The sequence below is a fragment of the Portunus trituberculatus genome, chromosome 35 (genome assembly GCF_017591435.1).
Source record: "Portunus trituberculatus isolate SZX2019 chromosome 35, ASM1759143v1, whole genome shotgun sequence".
In the NCBI taxonomy this organism is placed as follows: domain Eukaryota; kingdom Metazoa; phylum Arthropoda; class Malacostraca; order Decapoda; family Portunidae; genus Portunus; species Portunus trituberculatus.
In genome coordinates, this window is record NC_059289.1 from 12500926 (window position 1) to 12515925 (window position 15000).

A 15000-nucleotide genomic window follows, 5' to 3' on the forward strand; every position below is an offset into this window, starting at 1 on the left:
ATGATAACATAACCTGGAGTAGAGAATTGGAAAAACAAGCATGAATGAAAAGGAGGAAGTGGATAAACACGAAGAAGAAAATAACAGCAAATCAAAAGGAAAAATACAAACAATAAGGAGGAAGATTACTGGGAAAATGTGAATGCAAAGAGACTTCAAAGATATGAAAGAAGATAAGCAAAGGATATATATAGGAGAAACACAAAAAGAAGGAAAAAAAAAAGTATATGAATCAGGGAAATCATTAGATCAAAGAGACATGGAATTGGAGCTAAAATATATTAACCCCGCACGTCTACAAAGCCGTGTAAACCTGTGTGTGTTGATGAAATACGCACATTGACAGATAAAGCGATGTGAACCAAAGGAATGGAGCGCACAGTCTATATTTCTGTTAGTCTTCCTGAAATCTGCCTACCTTGTGTAATATTCATTCTCTCTCTCTCTCTCTCTCTCTCTCTCTCTCTCTCTCTCTCTCTCTCTCTCTCTCTCTCTCTCTCTCTCTCTCTTAATAGCACCCTTAGTTATCTGATAGTTCTCACTCTCATTGTGCTCCTTACTGAGCAGTACCTTTAGTTACAGTAATTCATCTTAAGTCTTTCAACCTTCACTTAATACCATACTACATAAACTTTTACCCTCCATCTATCCGCTGCTGATATACATTGCAATCTTTCGTGGCTAACTAATCTTTTATTTTACTCGTCATTTTTCTTACCAGCTTGTTTGAGTGACCATCCATCCACTGTAAGTATCCCTCGAAAATTTCATTGGCTAAGTATTTCTGGCGCGTGCTTTTCATTGGAGTCGCAGCAGCACGTTCTCCAGGTCCAGCCACGCACGATATTTCCCCAGCTTGACCTTTTGCCTGAGCAGCACCTCGTCTGACTGCGTGAGGGAACTTGCCGTGTACCAGAGAGAAGACATGAACTGCTGCTCGTGTTATTAGCCTGAGTTACTCCAGATCCGGCACCGGTAGAGAAGGTGCAGAAGGTGGAGGAGGAGAGGGAGGAGAAAGAGAAAGCTAAGGTGGAGGAGCAAGAAGAGGTGGTGGTAAAGGAGTAGATGGGATGAAAAGGAAGATGGAAGGAGGATGGAAGGATGAGAGGAAAGAAAAGGAGGAGGAACAGGAGAAGGTCAAGTAGAATATTATCAAAGAGGAGACGAAAGATGAGATTTCAAAAGAGGGGGAAAGGTATACGTAAACTTTCAGAGGATTCTTAATTTTGTGTTCACGTATTCCCATGGATACTTGCAAGGATTTTCTGAGACTCGTTATCTCAGTTATGCGCAATTCTGAATTATTATGAAGACAACAAAAGTGAACTTGAGAATACAAATAGTTTCAATATACATCGGTACATTTACTTTGCTTCTTTAAAAATCATCAAAGCTACAACTTTTAGCAACTACTTCAAAGTGTTTCTATTTTTATTTTTTTCTTCTCAACAATAATCTCGGAAAAAGGAACTACTAAATAAATTATGAAAAGTCTGTTCCCAGTAACTACTATCACAAATTACATTACTCGAATTTCTAACAGTGTTCCCAATTGCTTCTTATGAATTATTCACCACAGCAACAGATTGTGCACTAAATCACAACAAACGACCACGACTTCCACCACCACGACACGCCAACCACCACTGCCACCACCACGATCCCGCCAACCACCGCCTCCACACCACACCACTCCACGCCATTCACCACCACCACCACCATTAGCACCAAAACCACCACCTACAACATTCTCACCATCACCATTCCAACCACCATAACACACACCAATACTCCTTGCCATCCACCACAAGCACCAACATCAATATCACCACCTGATGCCAGCCACTACCACCACCAACACTAACATCACCATCATCACAGCCACATGCAAACTAATATTACCAACAACAACCACACACTAATACCACCAACACCAATGCCATCACCCCAGCAAACACCACCACCACCACAACTGCCATTACTTCCACCACCACAACACTTCTTCAAAGACAAAATCCAACGCATCCTTCTCCTGACACAAGCACACTCCATCTCCCCTAAGAGCAATCTAGCGTTTCCCGGAAGGAGATTGTCGAGACAGCAACGTATGCGCCTCACTGTCACCAACTCCTACCTCGTCTAAGCTAATCGTGCAACTTCGAGGGCCCGACGGACTGAATCCCCTGCGAGCACTTCACCAAGACGAGGCTGAGTAAGGGGAAGGAAAGGTGCTCAACAGAAACTATACACGACGCGCAATAACGTACCGGTATTCGCAAGTGTTTCAGCCTAATTACTTAACTGATCCTCCGACCAATATCACAAGTGTGGCAGGGTTTCTCATTTTCTATTATTCATCTGGGTGTCGAGGGGCGGGGTTCCACATGCCTCAACTTCACCCTGACTTCTTAGCTTACAGAAATCGTTAAGGCATCTCACATTTACGTAAACAGGTTGATGTGTGAGGAATTCAGTTATATGATAGGAAAAGCACGTCTCACTATATTGATAAGCAGTGGCATTTTATCCTTCTGATGTGGCAAGAGGAAACAATCAGCGCGCGATACTGAAGTCTTTCTGTTATCCATCCAGTCACCTGCAACTCAGTCGGTGTTTCTTGTTACTCTGACAGTCACGTCTTGGTTTGTTGATAACTGGAGCCATGTGACCTTTTTGTTTCGGTACAGCAAGCATGAATCAATCATCCTCATATATACAGCAGTAGATGCATGAGCAGTCTTTATATTATTTGCACGGTGGCTGCTGGAAACACATGAACACCACAAAATGATTTCTTTCTCGAAATAAAGTATGCAATAAAAATTTAAGATAAAAAACATGAAAATGCATATTCAAATATTTTTAACTAATAGAGCAGGGAAAATATACAACAGTGAGGAATAAAATAAATCACACCGAACAAGTAACTATGCAAGACAACGAAGCAAATACCCCACTAAGGAAGACAATTTTTATTCTCAGCTCAAGTTCACAACAAGATCCCGGCGGGAGGCTGCGGTCCAGAGACTCGGACAAAAATAACTTTCACGTAAAGCCCCAGCAGCTGCAATCTCGAGGGGCGGGCGATGCCTTCAGACTGACGGAATACAGAGGAGGGGATCACAGGAAAGGCGCCTTCTCCTCCTCCTCCCTCCCCCACTTTCCCCTTCCTGCTCTATCTGTCCCTTCCCTGATATTCTCCCCACACCAAAGTCCTTTTCCTACTCCACCTCCTCCACCTCATCCTCTCCCTCTTTCTCCTCATTTTCCTCCTCTTCCTTTTTTATTCACTCTTTTTTCTTCATTTCCTTTCTCATTCCATATTATTTTCTTATTCACTTATGTAGACTTTTCCTCCTTTTCCACTTTTCCTTCTTCCTCTTTTTTTCATTCATCAGATCTTCTCCCTCATGTTCTTATACCTTCTCTTATTATTAGTTCATTTCCTATTCCTCATCTGTCATCTAAGTCTTTCTTCCCCTCCTTCTCCTCCTCCTCCTTTCCCTCCTCCTCCTCCTCCTCCTCCTCCTCCTCCTCCTCCTCCTCCTCCTCCTCCTCCTCCTCCTCCTCCTCCTCCTCCTCCTCCGTCTTCTTCCCCTCCTGCTGTTGCAGAGGTATATTACTAAAAAGATCTATGCGAGTTTTGAGAGATTTCCCTCGCCTTACTTTCCTTCTCTTCCTGCTCTCCCTTTCATCGTCTTATTTCTCTTGCTTGCTCCCTCTTTCCTTCCGCTCCACACCACCTCTGATTCCCACTCATGCACTCATTACCCTGCCCGCTGCACCCTCATCACGCCCGCCTAGTTCCCTGCTGCTTTCTTACACCACCCTCCTCTCTTTTGGGTTCCTTTTTCCATCCACACTCTTTGGTACAAAACTCCAGAATTCCCTGCAGGTATTGTGTGTGTATGTGTGTGTGTGTGTGTGTGTGTGTGTGTGTGTGTGTGTGTGTGTGTGTGTGTGAGTGAGAGAGAGAGAGAGAGAGAGAGAGAGAGAGAGAGAGAGAGAGAGAGAGAGAGAGAGAGAGAGAGAGAGAGAGAGAGAGAGAGAGAGAGAGAGAGAGAGAGAGAGAGAGAGAGAGAGAGAGAGAGAGAGAGCAATAAGACATATAAATAGATCAATATGAGCCCGAACATGAATAAATACATAGATAAATAGATAGATACGTCAATACATATACAAATGTGGACCGACAGAGACAGACAGACAGACAGACAGACAGACAGAAAACAGAGCCAGACTGCGTGACTTGACGAGAAATGTGGATCTTTCGTTACATTCTCTAGCCATTTTTTCCTAACTTCTCCCTGCAATATTCACTTTCACTCTTGAGCGATGTGTGATTATTCATGACTATGGTGACTGTGTTGTTCTTGGTGGTGGTGGTGGTGGTGGTGGTGGTTGTAGCGGTGGTGGTGGTGCTGGTTGTAGGGCGTCAACGTAAGATATCAGATTAGTGAGGCGACATGAGGGACTTGTTGGAGTTACCTCACCACCATGACCAGTCACTCTACAAATGCATGAAGCTTTCGACTCCCTTTCACAACACACGCAGGTATTTAGAAAACTCTCCTTCGTGTTCAAGGATTCCGTTGGCTGTCAGGGTGGGTGGAGATAAAGTATAAAATCGAGAGGAGTATCAAAATGGATTCATAATTCCTCAAAAAGACTGTGTGATGCTCAGTCGTGCCTTTCATCTCGTCATTCTGCTTGAGTGAACTGATGCCTGGAATCAAACGTTCGCTTCACAAGAAAAAAAAAAGCTTATACGATGTAAAGGAATTTCAAGAGAAAAAGAAAAAAGAAACTCAGAAGCAAAGGTACGAATGCAAAAGAAAAAGAATAGAAGTCCAAAAATTACTTAGCTCTAATAAAGAATTTCTGGACTCTGCAACTCACGTATAGCCAGATAGTCAACGTACCAGCCAGTCAGTCAGTCAGCCATTCAATCAGTCAAGTAGCCAACCATTCTACCAGCCAACCAGTCAACAAGCAGTTAGCTCAACAGTAAATCAACAAGACAGCCAACCAGCCACCTAGTAAGGCTGACAGTCACCCACCCAGCCAATCAGTTAGCCAAAGAACAAATGAAATAATTGGCCACAATACTGGGACAGACGTAAACTAATAAATTATTCAGTCTAGTCTAGACAAACAGATGGACCGGATATCAAGCCAACCGATCACTCAGCCATTCAGTTAGTCAGCCAACCAGCCAAACACACAACCAACAGAGCGAGGAAGGCTATTGCTGGCAGTTAAAACGGATTGACATCTTTTTTATATATCATATCGCACTCTGCAACAATATTGCACAACATATATCCAGGTCATCGGCCTCTCAGTAAGTTCCAGCTGTCATAACACGATAACTTTACATCAAATTTTACCACTTGTATATAGAATGAATGAGAAGACAGCAAACATCAACCTTCGACATTCGATAATACAGTAAAGATAAAAGAAACAGGAAGTAGACAAGAGCTCGTAGTACTACATCCTGCATTTATACCAAAAAATGTAAGTAATCAAAAGTACGTTTAAAACTAATTGACTGTATTTTTCCTTTTAACTTTTAACTTTTTTATGAAGAAGACAATATCATCTTTCCCTCACTGTCTCGATTTCATTTCCCATCAACCACCCAATTTTCAATTTTAAGTAATAATATTAAACGATTTTTCTATTCAAGTTAAAATAGTAAAGAAATTAATTTGAGGAGGTGGTTCTATTCTCTCTCTCTCTCTCTCTCTCTCTCTCTCTCTCTCTCTCTCTCTCTCTCTCTCTCTCTCTCTCTTTCTCTCTCTCCATCTCATTTCTAAAAGGCAGTTGCTGGTCTTGAGAGCGTGCAGTATATCAAGGGAACGGATCATTAGGAAAAGACTGACTTCAAAAATTTCAAGGGAATACGATACCATGAAAAGTGAAAAGATCCAATGTGCGCAGTCGATCATCTTAAAGGTTGCTGTCGGGAGGAGGCTTCGGCACAATGAAGAATAACCTTATACCCGTGTAAAAGACGTGAGTGGCGGACATGACACCCACTGAGAAAGCGTTGACGCGGGTTGCGTGCTGAAAGAGAGAGAGAGAGAGAGAGAGAGAGAGAGAGAGAGAGAGAGAGAGAGAGAGAGAGAGAGAGAGAGAGAGAGAGAGAGAGAGAGAGAGAGAGAGAGAGAGAGAGAGAGAGAGAGAGAGAGAGAGAGAGAGAGAGAGAGAGAGAGAGAGAGAGAGAGAGGTGCGGACAGACATGTAGACACAAATATATAAACAAACAGACAAACAGAGAAACAGGCAGATATGCAGACAGATAGACAGACAGAAGGAGATAGACGAAGAAAAAAACCTAGATAAGCACGCAAAAGAATAAAGTGAGAGAACAAAAGATTTAAGAAAAAAAGAATTAAGATATTGATTGATTGATCATTAAAAAAAAAAAAAAAAAAGAACAAAAGACTGAATGAGTGTGTGAATACGTACAAGCCATCATCTATAAAGTGTAATCCATTTGAATCTTAAAAATGTTCCACTAATTCCAGGCACAGGTTCAGATCACACAAACAATTCTTAGAAATCTTCTTCTGCAGCTGCTCCCATTTTCATATGGGGTCGCTGTTCCTCACTAGTCTTCTCCACAAGGCTCTGTCCCCAACTACCTCTCCACTCAATCCTCTCTCCATCAGGTCCTCTCCGCTGCAATCCTTCCACCTTTTCTTTGGCCTGCCACGTCGTCTTCTTCCCTCCACTTCCATATCCAATAGTCTTCTGCCGACACACCCTTCTTCTCTCCTTTTGATATGACCGAACCATCGCATTCTCCTTTCTTGTACTTTCTTTGTCACCTCCGTTACTTTGGCTGTTCTTCTTATAAAATTATTTCTCACTTTATCCCTCTTTGTCACACCAAGCATCCACCTTAACATTCTCGTCTCAGCAACCTCCAACTTATTCTCCTGTGCTTTCTTTATTGGCCACGTCTCCGCACCATATAACATTGCGGGTCGAACCACCGATTTGAACACTTTTCCCTTTACTCTGGCACTAATTTTTCGGTCACAGAGCACTCCAGTTGTTCTTTTCCAATTCTTCCAGCCCGATTGGATACGGTGAATGATCTCTCCATCCAGGCTGCCGTCCGCTGATATATGAGAGCCCAAGTATCTGAACTCCTTGACACCCTTTAACTTCATATCTTGCATCCATACTTCACTCTCCTGTCGACCATTAAAATTCAGATACTCCGTCTTCTCCCTACTAATTCTCAAACCTCTCTCTTCCAATGGTCCTCGCCATCTCTCCAACTTTCTGTCTACACCATTTCTACTTTCATCCACCAAGACGATGTCATCCGCGAACAACATGGCCCACGGTGCCTCCTCCTTTATATTCTGAACACTATCATCCATGAGTAGGTTGAACAGATATGGGCTCAGAAACAATTCTTAGAAATAATGATCTATAAAATGCAGTTCTAACAGAAACCTTCCGTGACCATAACACAATTCATTCATTCACGGAAATCATGATCATCAATGATATCACGACAAATCACGTGATACATTATGGCAGATAAAATGATCCCGCCGCACTGAGTGAAAGTAAAAGTGGATACTCAATGATCTGCAGCGGAATATTATGGAGCAAGAGAGAACTCACTCATTCTAAGGATTAACGAAAAATATTCCGGAGACACAAGATTTCATCGCCCGAAAGGAGAAAGAGAAAAATAATGATCAACCTTTGGGAAAATGCATAAAAAATCATTCGTCCGTCTTGTTCCACGACGGTGACTAGAACAGACAAATAAATCCCTTGATGCAGCAGCCAGCCTTGTCCTGGCATGATTATTGGCGGAGAGATGAATGTCTGGCGGCAACTTACTGGTGCTGTTGTTTGTGTTTCCTATTTTAATACCTTGCATGAATTATTATGTTATGATGAGAATTAATAATTTATTTCATTTTCTATCTTTCCATACTTGTTTTAGTTAATGAATATCAAACGGTCAGGTGAGTTTTCCATGGAAAGGTTAATACAAATGAGATACAATATATATATATATATATATATATATATATATATATATATATATATATATATATATATATATATATATATATATATATATATATATATATATATATATATAGGTTCAGCAAGAGCAACGTAGGCCAGACCAGAGGCAGCGGTAGGAGTCATAATGAACCCGGCGACAACGTCCCCTTCAGCAAAACTTGGGTCAGATAGAGTCAATGTCGTAACGACTTCCAATTGTTTCCAAGACACTCCCTCGTCCCAGACTGCCGCCAGAGTTCGGGAAATAAGATGCAACAACTGTTTCAGAGCCGCTCGTCTTGCCTGATCGAAGCGGGACACGGGCGTCGAAGTCTTGCTATTAACTCGGAGTCACAACTTTGATGTCGGGAAATGAAGGGAGAGCAAATACCATTGTTGTTTTAGCTGGTTTTTACTGAAGCGAGGGACGGTAATGAGCTGACACAATGATACTTTTTTGCTCTGTGCACAGGTATGTTCAACGTATTTATTACATTATTCGACGTTCCTGCTCTTTCAGTAAACTAACAGGGAAGCTTACAAACTAGAATCCATTTACTTACATATTCAGGGTTTTGTTTATTGTCTTCACATTGCATTAAAATACTCCACAGGGAAACTCCATTCTCATACTGAACTATTCCTTCATTAAATTTTAATCATCCATAAAATAACAAGAGACGCTGCATAAAAGTAAAGGCATAAGACCATTTGCACGACGACAATCGCTTAGTCTTTCCTAACATTCCGCTTACATCAAAGTTACACTGAAATACGTCATGTATCGTTACCGGTGTTGTTACTACTTTCAATCATCGGTTCAAAGACCACACTTTTCATCTTCACAGCCACTCACCTCTCACTTCATTCCAATATATCGCAGCGTTATACAAAGAGATTACAAATAACGGACTGAGCCAAGTGATTTGCTGATAAAAAAAAAATTAACTCCCTTCCATTCTGTGTCAGTATCTGAATCAAGGCAGGGGATTACGAACTAAAGGTCATCATGAATAAAGCTACACTTTTTTTTTTTAATCTGTTATTGCTCTAACATTGCGACACTGCCTGCCGCCGATCCGTTCCAGCTAGGGACTTACACAATACATGAAAATATCCGCAATTTCCTAATCATGAACCTGGAGACGACCGACACAAAGAGGATGTCAAGTGCCAGTTGAAGGCTGTGCTGTGCAAGTCATGTTGGAAAGTATTCTGTATTTTCTAAACATATATCATCACTATTGTATTTATAATCATTATTATTATTATCATTATTATTATTATTATTATTATTATTATTATTATTATTATTATTATTATTATTATCATTATTATTATTATTATCACTATTATCATTAATGTTATTATTATTATCATTATATTAATATTATCATTATTACTATTATTATTATTATTATTATTATTAGTAGTAGTAGTAGTAGTAGTAGTAGTAGTAGTAGTATCATCGTTATCATTATGATTAATATCATGGCAGTCATTATAATATTGTTATTGTTGTTATTGTTTTTGTTGTTGTTTTTGTTGTTGTTGTTGTTGTTGTTGTTGTTGTTGTTTTCTTGTTGTTGCTGTTGTTATTGTTGTTATTGTTGTTGATGATGATGCTGTTGCTATTGTTGTTGCTGTTGATGTTGTCCTTCATATAATTAGTGATTTTTCACTAAAATAAGAAGTTGCTAGCCATAACTACAGATGTGATGAGAGTGAAGGTAGTAATTGAGATAGCAGCAGCAGTAGCAGTAGTAGTAGTAGCAAAGTGTGTGTGTGTGTGTGTGTGTGTGTGTGTGTGTGTGTGTGTGTGTGTGTGTGTGTGTGTGTGTGTGTGTGTGTGTGTGTGTGTGTGTGTGTGTGTGTGTGTGTGTGTGTGTGTGTGTGTGTGTGTGTGTGTGTGCGTCCTTATGTGTGTCTTGCCCATCTGTCACTGCATGTGTTCCTGTACATCCTTGCTCGCTGAGATGAAAGAACATCACTAATTCCATTTTTCTGAAGCGTGAGTGCTCGAAGCATCCCTGTAGACAGCCCTGAATATACAAGTGGCGGCCGTGTCGGGGAGTTCGCAGCTCCTGGACGCCTGTGAAATGCAATTATTAGCACTTCGAGGCTGAAAGACAAGTTTTTCACTCAGAGACATTCCGCGTTATCGATTACCTTTTAACTCCCAATAAAAATAAGGGAAAGTGAATATCAAGTTGAAAATAGCAAGGAGAGCAATTTCGCTGTAATAAAAGATACTATACAAATAACAAATACCTAAAACAATCAGGGAAAGGCAGAAACGATTGAAAGGGAATAAAGAAATGCATAAAAAAAAATGCAAGAAAAAGCGTTGAGGAAAGGAAACGAAAAAAAAGTAATTACTTGGACCTGGGGCGAGGGGAAGAAAAGACGGAGAGAGAGAGGTCTTTTAAGGTGGCCCAGCTCTGGAAATATGAGAAAGGTAATAATACGTGAGGAAGGACGAAGCAAAGAGATCAGAGGGAGGGAGGCGAAAAGAAGGCGCGAAACACGTTAGGCTCGCGGGAAAGGGAAGGAAGAGGGAGGAGAAGAGAGCACCCCAAGAAAAGGATAATTTTTCCTTCCCTCTCCCCAACCTTTCACTCTCTTTCCCTCTCTCTCTCTCTCTCTCTCTCTCTCTCTCTCTCTCTCTCTCTCTCTCTCTCTCTCTCTCTCTCTCTCTCTCGCTATCTATCTATCTATCTATCTATCTATCTAGCTGTGTAAGTGTGTGTGTGTGTTCACTGTTCACTGTTTGATCTGCTACAGTCTCTGCCGAGACAGCCAGACATTACCCTACGGAACGAGCTCAGAGCTGTGTGTGTGTGTGTGTGTGTGTGTGTGTGTGTGTGTGTGTGTGTGTGTGTGCGTTTATACCTAAACAGAGCAAAATAAAACAATGAATACTAAATGATGCGAATTGATTATACGAACACACTATCTTCGCCGATGGCCCACACAACACAGCTCATTGTCAATTCCATCCTTCATGCTTGCAATATGCAGACAACTGTCCCAATGCACGCTGTTGAGGCTTCCTGAGCTGCATACACCATCTATCACATTGAATATCGTCCAGCAACATCAGACGCCTTAAAGAACACACTGAATTTGATTATAATGATCCGCATCCATCAACAACCAATAAAATGCAAAATATCTTGAAAATATATACTGTGAAGTTCATCATCTCCCCAACAACAGAAGCAACAAAAGCACAGCTGCATGTATTGGAAACGCATTGGAGTCCCTACCACCACCACCACCATCACCACCGTCAACAGAGTCACTATCACAACAGCATCACCACACGCACACCCAAGAAAATTACCACAGGGAGATTGAAATTATGTGAACCTCGGACAAAGGACACACGCAATACATGCTATCACCGCACGCACACACACACACACACACACACACACACACACACACACACACACACACACACACACACACACACACACACACACACACACACATGCACGCATTACGACAGCACCCTCAGCAACAGACCAGTCATACAACATTTAAAGATAAACATCAACTCTGCAAAATCGATCGAGTAAACATCCACAATCAGTTAGTACATCTGATAAAATGTGACATGAAGCATAACCACACACACACACACACACACACACACACACACACACACACACACACACACACACACACACACACACACACACACACACACACACACTTAAACGTCTCCAATGAACCTCCCCACTCCATGCTGCGGTCACGACTACGATGGTGAAAATTACCAACACGTGGCTTTAACATTCAGTTGAGTGCAGGAATTGGTTCGTGAGAGCAAGACATTCTGGATTCTCTGACCGGCTGCATAATTGAGGAACCGTGAATACTGAACATGACCACCAGTGACTCAAGACACATGCCTACGCCTTCTCACTGGGGACTTATACCAGGAACACTCAACGTTTATTACAATATGCGAAAGATTTTATTGATACCTGCGATTATGTTTATCTGTCCCTCTACGGTGTTTTCAAATTACTTCTTGGAATAGGATATCTCTTTCTCTCTTTCTCTCTCTCTCTCTCTCTCTCTCTCTCTCTCTCTCTCTCTCTCTCTCTCTCTCTCTCTCTCTCTCTCTCTCTCTCTCTCTCTGACACAGGAACACGGAAAGCGCATTGTACCTAAAACTTTTTGAGTATAATTTAAGTACATAAGATTGACAGGACAATACAAACAAACTCTAAAACAAGGAAAATAATAATGAGGTGAGTAGCACAAGGAGTGGAAAGTGACAGAGCGTGTGAGGGTGCATTGTTGTACGTTGAAGGCTCACTAGGGATTTTCCATATGAGAGGGGAAAAAAATAAATACGTAGAAATATTTTTACTCTCAGTTGGATAGACGATGATGTAAAGGAGAATATATTTTTGTGGATGGGAACACCCTAATCACAGAGAAGGGAATCCGCTGAGAGATAAATTAACTTACGGTGCCTTGTGATGGGGAGAAGAGCGGAGATTATATATATATTTTTCGCCAATAAGCAGATGATTGAGAGATTTTTGGTGCTAGAGGATGAGTTAAGCATGGCTGTTCCCAGGGTTTGAAAAGGGATAATGATAGTTTAACACAAGAGTTATACGAGCAGCCCTTGGGATGTATACGGCGCTCCCACCTCTATGATTAGCCGTCCCAGCGACACGGCACTCCACGCCACGCCACTCCACGCCATGCCGCCCTCCACATGCGAGAGGCTGAAGACAACAGTCCTCGATAAGCAAACTATGAGTACTTGCCGGACAAAAAAATAATAAAAAAAGTTCTTCCTAAGCGTGGGATTTTTTTTTCCGCCAGTAATAGTAGTCGTGGTGGTGTTAGTAGTAGTAGTAGTAGTAGTAGTAGTAGTAGTAGTAGTAGTAGTAGTAGTAGTAGTAGTAGTAGTAGTAGTAGTAGTAGTACTACTACTAGTAGTAGTAGTAGTAGTAGTAGTAGTAGTAGTAGTAGTAGTAGTAGTAGTAGTAGTAGTAGTAGTAGTAGTAGTAGTAGTAGTAAAAGTGTGTTGTTGATGTTGTTATTGTTGCTGTGATGGTAATGTGCTGGTGGTGAAAAACTACCACAATAGTGATAATGCTATTGGTACAACTGCGGGGATTTACATGTGGTCATCTTTAATTGCACTTCAGAAGACTTTGAATTCTACGAATTCTATCAACATGAATACACACACACAAAAAAAAAAAAGAGAATATGAGATGAATTTTTGTCTTTCCTAAACAACAGGCATATCTAAGACTATATTACAAAGAACAAGTATAAATTTGTGTAATGCTAAAGTACTCGTAAATCTAGAAACCTTTATGTGATTATAAGCCAAATTGTTTAACATCGAATGGAATAAAAGAAAAAAAACAAGTATGGGTTCGAAAATGACTGCTACATGTTCATTATAGAAGAATACAATGTGTAATTGCCAGGTATCTCTGGTGCACATAAAAGTACTAAATTATGCATTTCAATAAGGCTTTTATGGTATTGAAAAGAAATAACGAATATCCTCGTCCTTTCCGAGTCTCACTCTCCGCCACACCGAGCGTGCAATATTCATTAATTTATAATAATTGCCATTCAAGGTTCGGTGCAATTAGTTAGATGTGTTGGGAAGTACTATTTTTATGTATTTCCTCGGGATTCGCGCCGGATATTTCAAAAGAAGTCTTAAATGAACGCTTAAGTTTGTGATATTAGAAATTTAGGGACTGGACCTACAAGGGAGACAAAAAGAACTTCAACAACACAAGCTGGAAAGAATAAAAATAGATGGAGGAAGACTCACATACGAACCAAACCCGTGACACCAGGAAAACATCTAAAGTAGAAAACCAATCGTCAGGCAAACACAACAATAACAATAACAGCCAGCCCTGAACCAGATCCCCTCAGAGCCAGACAGGGCTCCAGGGTACCCTCGATACACGCTCGGGACCGAACCCAGAGACACACACAAGTAGATGTACCTCCGCCTGATTCCAGCTGAAGCGCGTGGTGGAGAGCAGCGAGGCAACATTGGTGACGCAATCTCGTACTCAGGGAACACGATCTCAACACCAAACACCTGTCGCTCATCCCACACCTGGTTCTACTTTCTGTCCTATTTCCTGTTAGACGTTAGAAGGGAAGAAAAGCTAGGTTAACAAGGAGCTGAAGAGAGAGTTCATAAGGTCTGAATAATGGAAAAGTGAAAGGGGCAGTAGTGACTTTATATGAGACTGTGAGTGATGCGAGGTAAGTGTTCAAAATGGTTGGAGAGTAAAAGAGACACGGCGCAGTGGGTTCAAAGTAGGTTGAAAGGTAGCAAGTAGTAAGTTCACAGGAACTGAAGGTGAGGTAGAGGATAGTGGAGGGAGGACTGGGAGAGCAGTGGTTTCATGAGGACACAAACTTTACATACCCCTGAGGCTCGACCATGTTTGGCAACTATTCGGAAACTCCCTCCACCAATGCCGAGTCCGTTCCGTCTGAGACTTTGACAACTAAACAAGTGATACGAGATGAATGGACCATATCGAACATTTATTTGTAATAAATGGAATGCATTGGGTGTAAATTCATAAAAATGTGAATAACGAGATATTACTAGATGACAGCGAGGTGAAAGAAAATAATGTAATAGAGGGATAAAAGAAATTAAATTAAAGCTTTATGTATTAGTACAATAGAATTATATTGCTTTTACTGAAACAATTCATATTGCAAAAGAGAACATGCACACGTAGAGCTAAAGAAGGTAAAAATATAAAGCAATATGATAACATGGTAAAAAAAAAAAAAAAAGACTAAAGCTGCACATGTGTCGAGTACACATAAAAAATATTGTAATCGTTTTCCTATTATCTCTAAAAAGAAAAAAATATAATCAATCAAAGAGAAAAACAAAATCGAAGATAGTTT

At 41.0% G+C, this 15000-nt stretch overlaps 1 long non-coding RNA gene across 1 annotated transcript in view; it reads right to left on the bottom strand.

Annotated features, from left to right (window-relative positions):
• The window catches only part of LOC123513072, a 222167-nt gene that overhangs the window by 149577 nt on the left and 57590 nt on the right, over window positions 1-15000 (bottom strand). The gene's annotated exons all lie outside the window — the stretch shown is intronic.